Genomic DNA, 8,012 nt, shown 5'->3' with positions numbered 1-8,012 from the left:
CTTAACCCTTAAATCTCACAGAACCCCACTACATGTTGCGAGGAACCGCTGTTGAAGAGCACTGCTGTAGCGTATACGTTTTTTTTTGTTTGTTTTTTTTTTTTTCGTTTTTTCACGTATCGATATCGAAAAGAAGGAAGCTCACTTGTTGCGTCATAATGCAAGAAAGCGTGCGCCGGTGTTTAAAAAAGAGAATAGCGGAGAAAATGTAGGAAACGCATAAAAAAAGCTTGGCAAATTGACTATGCGATTAACCGATTTCGACTGAAGTAAACAGTAGCAATATAAACTTTAAATGGCTCAGGGACAGACATATTATTTTCTAATCTATTTAAAATTATAATTTCGATAATTGGAATGTGCACACGATTATCTTGATCACATATGATACATGCAGATTAGCAATAAATAATTAATCAACACCAGAACATACCTAACCACTACACACTGAGATTATATATACATGCAAATATATTAACTTGCTTAGCTCAGCAGATTGACACATTACCTGGAGTATCCTGTAATGTTATGAGTTGGAGCTTTTGTTGTCCGATAATGCTTCGTGATTCCCTCTCCATAGAAAGACAGGCTTTGATAGAGATTAAATCAACATTTTTCTTAATTTTTTGCCTACAACCAGCAAGTGCTAAATTAAGTGTTACTGAGTCAGCAAACTGCAATGCAACAAAAAGTTACTTGATACACATCCTGTTCTTATACATTGACCAGAATGGAAGTTTTTCACTTTTAACAAGAGTTCAGGAAGCAGAAAGACAAAAATTTAAAAAAATGAAAAATCAATCAATCAAAATTGCATTCAATCAATCAGGCCTATGCTGGTGTCTACAATCTGGGGTATTTTGCGTAAGACATAGCACAGTACACAACAAATTTTGGCATGTGTACATTTCCAACAAACCAACATAATTTTAAAGTTATGAGAAGATGAGTTGGCTTTGGAAACTACAACTACACAGCTCATTATTTCTATCAATGTTGTCATATGCCATTGAAACGTGGACAATAACTGCAAGAATAACCACAACGACTGAATGAATTATATCAGCGTTTCCTTTGGAACGTTACCTTTGCTTCTTATACTTTTTGGCACACGTGAAAGATGTCGCATTGGACCGAACTGCATGGAATATTTTTACTGCCTAATGTATCCAAAAAAATATGCAAGGACCTAATGATTGTTTGAGTAAACTATTTTGACTGATAGGCAAAATCTAAATCAGAAACACACAAAGAAAAGCCGCTTCTATTCTGGGTTTTAAGTAGAGTTACTGTGCAATTTCACACGTTTTATGGCAGATTTTTTCAAAGTGACTATTTAATTAGCCTCGATTTACGGAAGTTTTTGAATCACGGGGAGCAGCAGAATTTCAGATGTGGGTACTGCTCTCGTTTTAAACAGGAAGAAGAAAGCAGAGTGGTTAAGCATAGGAAAAACGCTGGAGGTTTCGAGTTTGAATCCTGCTATTGCTTAACTATTTCGGGCTAAATTCATTTAATTTAATTAGGCCTATGAAAAGGTTAGAGTTTTAGGCACATGGTCCTTATAGTTTTCGATAAATTTTAACTTTAACTTTAACAAAACGTTATCGGATGCTGTATAACAGCTTTGACTTTAATTCTTATCGTTAGTTTGGCAATTTAATCATGAGGAGAATTTGGGACAGAGTGATTAGTTTCAGAAAAACTAACACTTGGGAAAAATTGGTAGGCTACGTCACAGAAGCCGTTCACCAAATCAGGGGTTTTCCAACTAAAGCGCAGAAAGTATCACTTTTCGACGAGATCTACGGTGTGCAAGACCAATTACCAAGGTGTGCACTGTACAGCAAGGACACTTGCAGTGCACTCTTAGATTTTTTGCGCAACTTTGTCGAGGAAGGTCAAAAAAGGCTGCCACATTTTGTACCAGAAACAGTTTAAGAAACAAATCGGTTAAACTAATTCTAAACAAATTCAAAATTGAGCAGTTGAAATTCATTAACCGCAAACTTTGCCTTTAAACTGGACACAAGTACACAACAGCCAAGCAAGGGTTCTTGTAGAAATTATGTAACCGGCAAATTTACAGAAGCCGATCACCAAGTCTTTTGGGCTAACAAGGCCTGAATTCCACCCTATTAGTATTTAGAAATGCACACGTAATCTTGAAGCTGTTATATTGACCAGGTATAACGGTATAGTATATGGTAACGTGCATGTGATTTCTAAAAATACCGAACCTAGGTGGTTACTTAGCATCTGAAAGTACAGTACAAACAATAATCGTAGATACCAATAAAGTAGGTCTCAATCACATGGTTACTCAGTTCACGCATTACAACATGTACACTGACCACTACTCAAACGTACTGCATGCAACCCTCACTAAACAGGTTAGGCTAGCACAATACTGGGCCTAACAACACGGCCTCGGCTATAATTACAGCAATTTAAGACAAGAACGCGAGGCCAAACACACAATCATCAAGTTGTCCGGAATTTTGATTACCAAGCCAATTGGAATTTTAGTTCATATAAGTCCTTATCACAAATCATATAATTGGGAGGAACAACATGTTAATTTGTACGTTACACTGGGTAAAACCTGGACACGACGCAATCATAGATATCGTATATATAATAACTAGATATCTAACTCCAGCCGAAAAGTGAAGCAAGCCTGCGATTACACATGCGCCCAAAAGCGTTGGGAGAGAGTGAGAGAAAGGCTAAAAGCCAAATGTGAATTGGAGTAGTTCTGTATAGGCCTAATTCTCTGGAAGTCTTTTGAAAGGCCGAGGTGTTTGCATTGCACTATAACTGACTGTTTTTTGTAAATATTTGTATTTTAGCTGTATCAATGAATAAGCTTGCCTATAGGCTAATTGCCTACCGGTACCGTGTAGGCCTAGCATAAGTCAATGGGGTAGCCCTTCAATCGAGTAAGAGTTGCATGATTCAAAGCAAATGATTGATATACTTATATTTTTTACAAAATCAGGTGTTAACTTGAAAGAAATAAATGTGAAAGACACGAAATGAAATATGATGAAACCTAATACAAACCATATCTAATATATAGGCGTACCATACTTTTCAAACATACTCGATATGTCTAACGAAACGAAAACTAACGAAATACAACTAACGTCTAACTAACGAAATTAATCATTATGAGTAATGACTTAGACATTGCTAAATAAAACAAGTTTGTTTGATTGCTGCCGGTAACCAATTTTGTGTTTTTGTATCACAGTTTTGGTGTAATGCTGGCCATAGGTCAAAAACCTGATCGTGAAAAATTCTTTAATAATTTTCTTTATTAATTGTACAGAATGAAGATCTTCATATCCAATCTCAAAATCATCATCATAGTTTCTTAGCGATGGAAATAAATCATAGCTTATAACTTTTTCATAAATTGATTCACACAGGTTTTGACTGAGATGATCCTTGATGGAAATTTTAGGATTTAGTGAATTAAATTCACAAACAGCAGCTCGAAAGAGCTTCTCTGCCTGTCTGACCACAGTTACAACACCTGCTGATGGGGCAAGTGATTCTATCGGTCAGTTTTCTGACCAAGTAGCCTGAAATGTATCCAAGTATAGCATCTTGGTATTCTGAGAGGTTATATGATTCCAGGTTTAAGCACAACGCTTTTATCTCAGCATCATCTTCCGCTTTGTCGATCATTGGACGATGATTTATTAAAGGTGCTCTAGTTTTGCTCCACTTTAAAGAAAAAATTGGACTACATGACTCCTCAAATGTCATGCAGTTTGCATATTTAGAACTTGTTATGGCAATTTTAAGCAAAAGTTTTCTTAGAGTGGACTTAAACTGTATTACATTTGGATTATTATTAAATCCGTTTTTGCCTCTGATACATGCAAATAGAAGCTCTAGATGATCTTGAGACATTTTATATGTTAGAAGATACTGAAGTGAATTTTGTGGTCGTGCTAGGAGCTGCATGGCAATTTTACGTACAGAAGATAAAGCAAGGATGAATCCCACAACAAATGTTTTCCTTCGGTGTGCTAAGAGAGGAACTCCATTTACAGTTAACTGAGATAGGTAGGTGATTGAGTTGCTAAGCACACTTTCCCATCTCATTCTGTCAGAAAGCTTCAAAGGTTTCTTGAAACCTTTTCCATATGGGTTTCTAATATTTAAAACATCAAACAATTGGTCAATGACCCTGATAAAATGGATCGTTCCACTGGCGTCTTTAAATTCGGAATGACCATATTTCATCAAAAATTCAATAGCATCAGCAACCGAACTACTAATTGTCTGGGCTGCAAATTTCACCTTCATTTTGTGTTTTTGAAATTCAATGTGGCTGACTGATAATGAATTGCCAAATTTAAGGCCTTCTTCCTGCTGAATTTTGTGTAAATTGCTGATATGCTTCCATTTTATAGGTTGTTTTTCTCCATCATGGATGATGCCCAAGTCAGCCAAAGCATTTCGAGCCAGTTTGAGCATATGGCAAGGATCTGGCATAAAGTAAATGGGGTCTTCTTTGCTTGGATGTCTAAAAGCGCCATCAATTTCTGCCACAGATTGCCCTATCTTGCAACCAGCTTGACACATAGCTTGCAAATTTACACTGCAACCATCACAGGTAACGGAAACAATATTTAAGCCATTTGATGATGCTATTTCAATTGCTTTGAAAATGAGCAACTTTAAATCAGTTGCTGTCATCTTGTTACATAAAACATATCCAACTGGACATTTCCAGCAGCCTTGTAGTCCAACTAGCATGAAAACCAGTGCTTCACTTGCAACAGCTTCCGTATCAAAAGGAAGTATGCCTTCCCCATAGTTTACAAAACCTTCATATTTTCCAGTAAACTTGTTAAAAGGTGTATGTGACCTGATGTGCATTGCGTCGCACATTAGTGCACAGTCCGAGTATGTTTTGTCAGTATTGGCCTTTTTTTGCAGGTGACTGAAAACATCAATAAAAAAACCAGGTTCACAATTGACTGATGATGCCCAGTCTGCCAAAGAGCTTGGTGCTGGCAAAGAAAATGATCGTCTTAAGTAATCATAAGCTTTTGGAGAATAGAAGTGAAGTGTGGAAGCAAATTTTTTGATTTCATCATTGTAACGGTGACCTTTGGAATTACGTCCATTGTTAATCAATTGAGATCTAAACAGTTCTTTTGTGATGCCGGAAAAGTTGTTGGCTAGCATTGTGCTTGCTTCTTCTGATATGTAACCGCTAGATTTCAGATTGTCAATAACTGCTTTTAGTGATTGTACCTTCGTATTGTAACGTCGTATTTTTTGCCTTAAAATTTTAATTTTCTTGCGCAAGTGAGATTTTGTTGGTGTCAGTACTACCGATGCTGAGTAATTGTGTTCCTGTGCAACACAACTGGACGTAACTGCTTGCATGCTTTTTTTGTCTTCTGATGCCTTGCTTTTTTTCATTGAGCTAATAACAATGCTAGCCCTTTGTTTTCTTTTACGGGATAAATGTGGTGGGGCATAGAGATGGGATGGGAAACAAAAAACAGAAGGTACTGCATCGTTTTTTAGACATTGTCGTTCACGCTGATGATTGCGTTTATTTGCTCCTTCAAGAAAATCACTTGCCTTGAAATGATTTCCACAAAGTACACTGATTTTTGTTGGCTTAAATTTGTCTCTCTTCATTGCGACTATCCATTTTTTGCAAAGATCTTGGTTTGATAGCGGAAATGTATGGAATGATATCTTATCAATATTTGTTTTTCCAGATCGATTAGTACAGTTATATGCTGAACAAGTAACCATTATGAAACAAATATTTCTAAAATCAGATGAATAATTAGTACTTACACTACACAAATTTTTGCAAATTGCCGGTAGCCTAGAAATCTAGGTCTAGCCTAGGTTCCACTATCTAGGCTATTTCAACGTTAAACACCCTTTAAATACGCAATTGAGCTTTAGGAATATTGCTTAGCATCGTCTGCATCATAAAAAACGTCTTTCCATTTTATTACTATTTGCCAATCTCACATAATCCTTTCATATGTTCCATTCCACACATATGCGCAAGAGCGTTTCTGGTCGCATATGTTGACAAAATGGCGGACCCATACTGGCTTCACTTCTTAAAGCGCAAGCGCAAGGTAGTTAGATATCTAGTTATTATATATACGATATCTATGCGTCGAACCCAAGTTCGTGATAAGAACAGTGTTGCCAAACAAAACATTTTAAAAAAAGAAAAAAAAGTGGACATATGAAGTCAAAGGCAGTACTGTATATATAGAAATAATACATTGTATGAGTGTTTCAGGCATAGTTGACATTTACATGGAAGTTATATTGGTTTCAGTAGTGTAATTGTTGGGAAAATTTTCAATAATATGTGATGATAATATAAAATTGCTTACAAATCGAATGCTGCATAGAATACAGAAATTGAAAAAGCAAAGCATTGCATTACGTGTCGCCTATGTATGACTTCCTGTGTATCGTTATAATTCGTGACGTGAGTTATTTTTTCATTTATAGCTATTCATTGCGTCACAGTCTACTAAGTTAACCCTAGAAAGTGGTCGACTTTATTATGTACCTTTGTTATGTCTTATTTAATGTAGTCGTTTAAACAAGAAACAGTTATAATCAGTTTATACAGTTATCATAGTGTACAATTAATTCTAAGATTAAGAAAATCGAAACAACGACCTGAGACTGATTTACTTCGAGGACAAAAATTCAAAAGACAAACTTTGTAATAGAAGTGGTTGCCCTTACATGCTAAGGAACGATAAACAATCATTTCATTACATATAAAAAAAAAAGCACAAAAGTTGTTTTGAATTATATGAAGTTTGCGGAATTTTTATGATTCAGCCAGTTTTCGTATGTGGGGAATCCCAAAATCCGACAAATTATTAAAATGGTGGCAAGGCATTACATAAGAAAATTACACATACAGTAGGCCTATTATGGTTGGAAAATGGAAATGGTTACATTAATATTAGTTAAATACAGTTCAGATGTTTATTAATGATCATCATGTATATTATGTTTGGAGATATATAGGCCTAATTGTTTTTTTCAAAATATATTTTAGTAATCATTGATAATAATGCAGTAGTATCATGCAATATTGACATTTACACATATTATTATGAACAAGAATATATGCATTTATAAAACTTGTAGGCACAAATCAGTTGTGTATTAATGATAATCATATTTAATATGTCCTTTGGAGACATATAAATTTTTTTGCAGGGTACAGTTTAGTAATCATTAATAATAGTGTACAGTATAGGCGTAGTACCATGAAATATTGTCATTGCAGCAATATGCAGTCCAAGTTCGGCATTTGCAGTGGATTATATTGTTGAGTTGTGGTGGATTTGGAGATTACATCATCAAATGGTTGTCATCATGATTTATAGTTTTCAGCATATGTATTTCAGAAGTCGTTGTATTAAAGTCAATCCTGCATGTTGGTTATGCTTGACTTGGTTTTGTTATAAATCTCCGGTATCATAAATGGCAGAACTCACTTGTCCCGACCTTATGACCTTGTGTAATTCATAAGCACTGGTCCACGTCTGATAAGTGTGCCTCATACACACCGTCATAAATATGTTACATTTTAAATGACCCACCTTTAATAAGTATATACTGCCTTTCGGCAATTGCTTTTTTCCTATTACATGGCTTTATTGTTGTGAAAGACTGTAACTGTTAAACATACGAATACAGTGACACCTCGTTAATCCGGACCACTTCGTTTCGTCAAGAAATGTCGGTTTAGCGGGGTATCCGGATTATTGGAAAGTAAAAAATCAGTCAATCTTGCAAATGCAGTACCGTGTTCAAAACGCAGTATGCACCTTACTCCAATTCTAAGTACCGAGTTTCAGGTTGGACAGCAACTAAAATAAAATTATGATTTTTGTATGATCCGACCCAGTGTCGAACCCCAGAACCACCGTATTAAGCACGAATGCTCTAAGCCAGAAGTGACGATCATGCAG

General features: G+C 35.8%; 1 long non-coding RNA gene across 3 annotated transcripts; it reads left to right on the top strand.

Moving 5' to 3' along the window:
* Window positions 1–3,563: 3,563 nt before the first annotated feature.
* On the top strand, window positions 3,564–5,278 carry LOC143444269 (uncharacterized). Of its 3 annotated transcripts, XR_013113699.1 has the most exons (3): window positions 3,564–3,716; window positions 3,937–4,080; window positions 4,960–5,278. It is a non-coding gene; the product is annotated as an uncharacterized LOC143444269 (long non-coding RNA). The 3 variants fall into 3 exon arrangements; XR_013113698.1 differs by lacking the exon at window positions 3,564–3,716 and having other exon boundaries at window positions 3,816–4,080; XR_013113697.1 differs by lacking the exons at window positions 3,564–3,716; window positions 3,937–4,080 and adding an exon at window positions 4,433–4,633.
* The last annotated feature ends 2,734 nt before the right edge of the window (window positions 5,279–8,012 follow it).

Source organism: Clavelina lepadiformis, chromosome 1, assembly GCF_947623445.1.
Source record: "Clavelina lepadiformis chromosome 1, kaClaLepa1.1, whole genome shotgun sequence".
In the NCBI taxonomy this organism is placed as follows: domain Eukaryota; kingdom Metazoa; phylum Chordata; class Ascidiacea; order Aplousobranchia; family Clavelinidae; genus Clavelina; species Clavelina lepadiformis.
The sequence above is the reverse complement of the archived record's forward strand: the minus strand, read 5'-3'. Positions and strand labels throughout refer to the sequence as shown.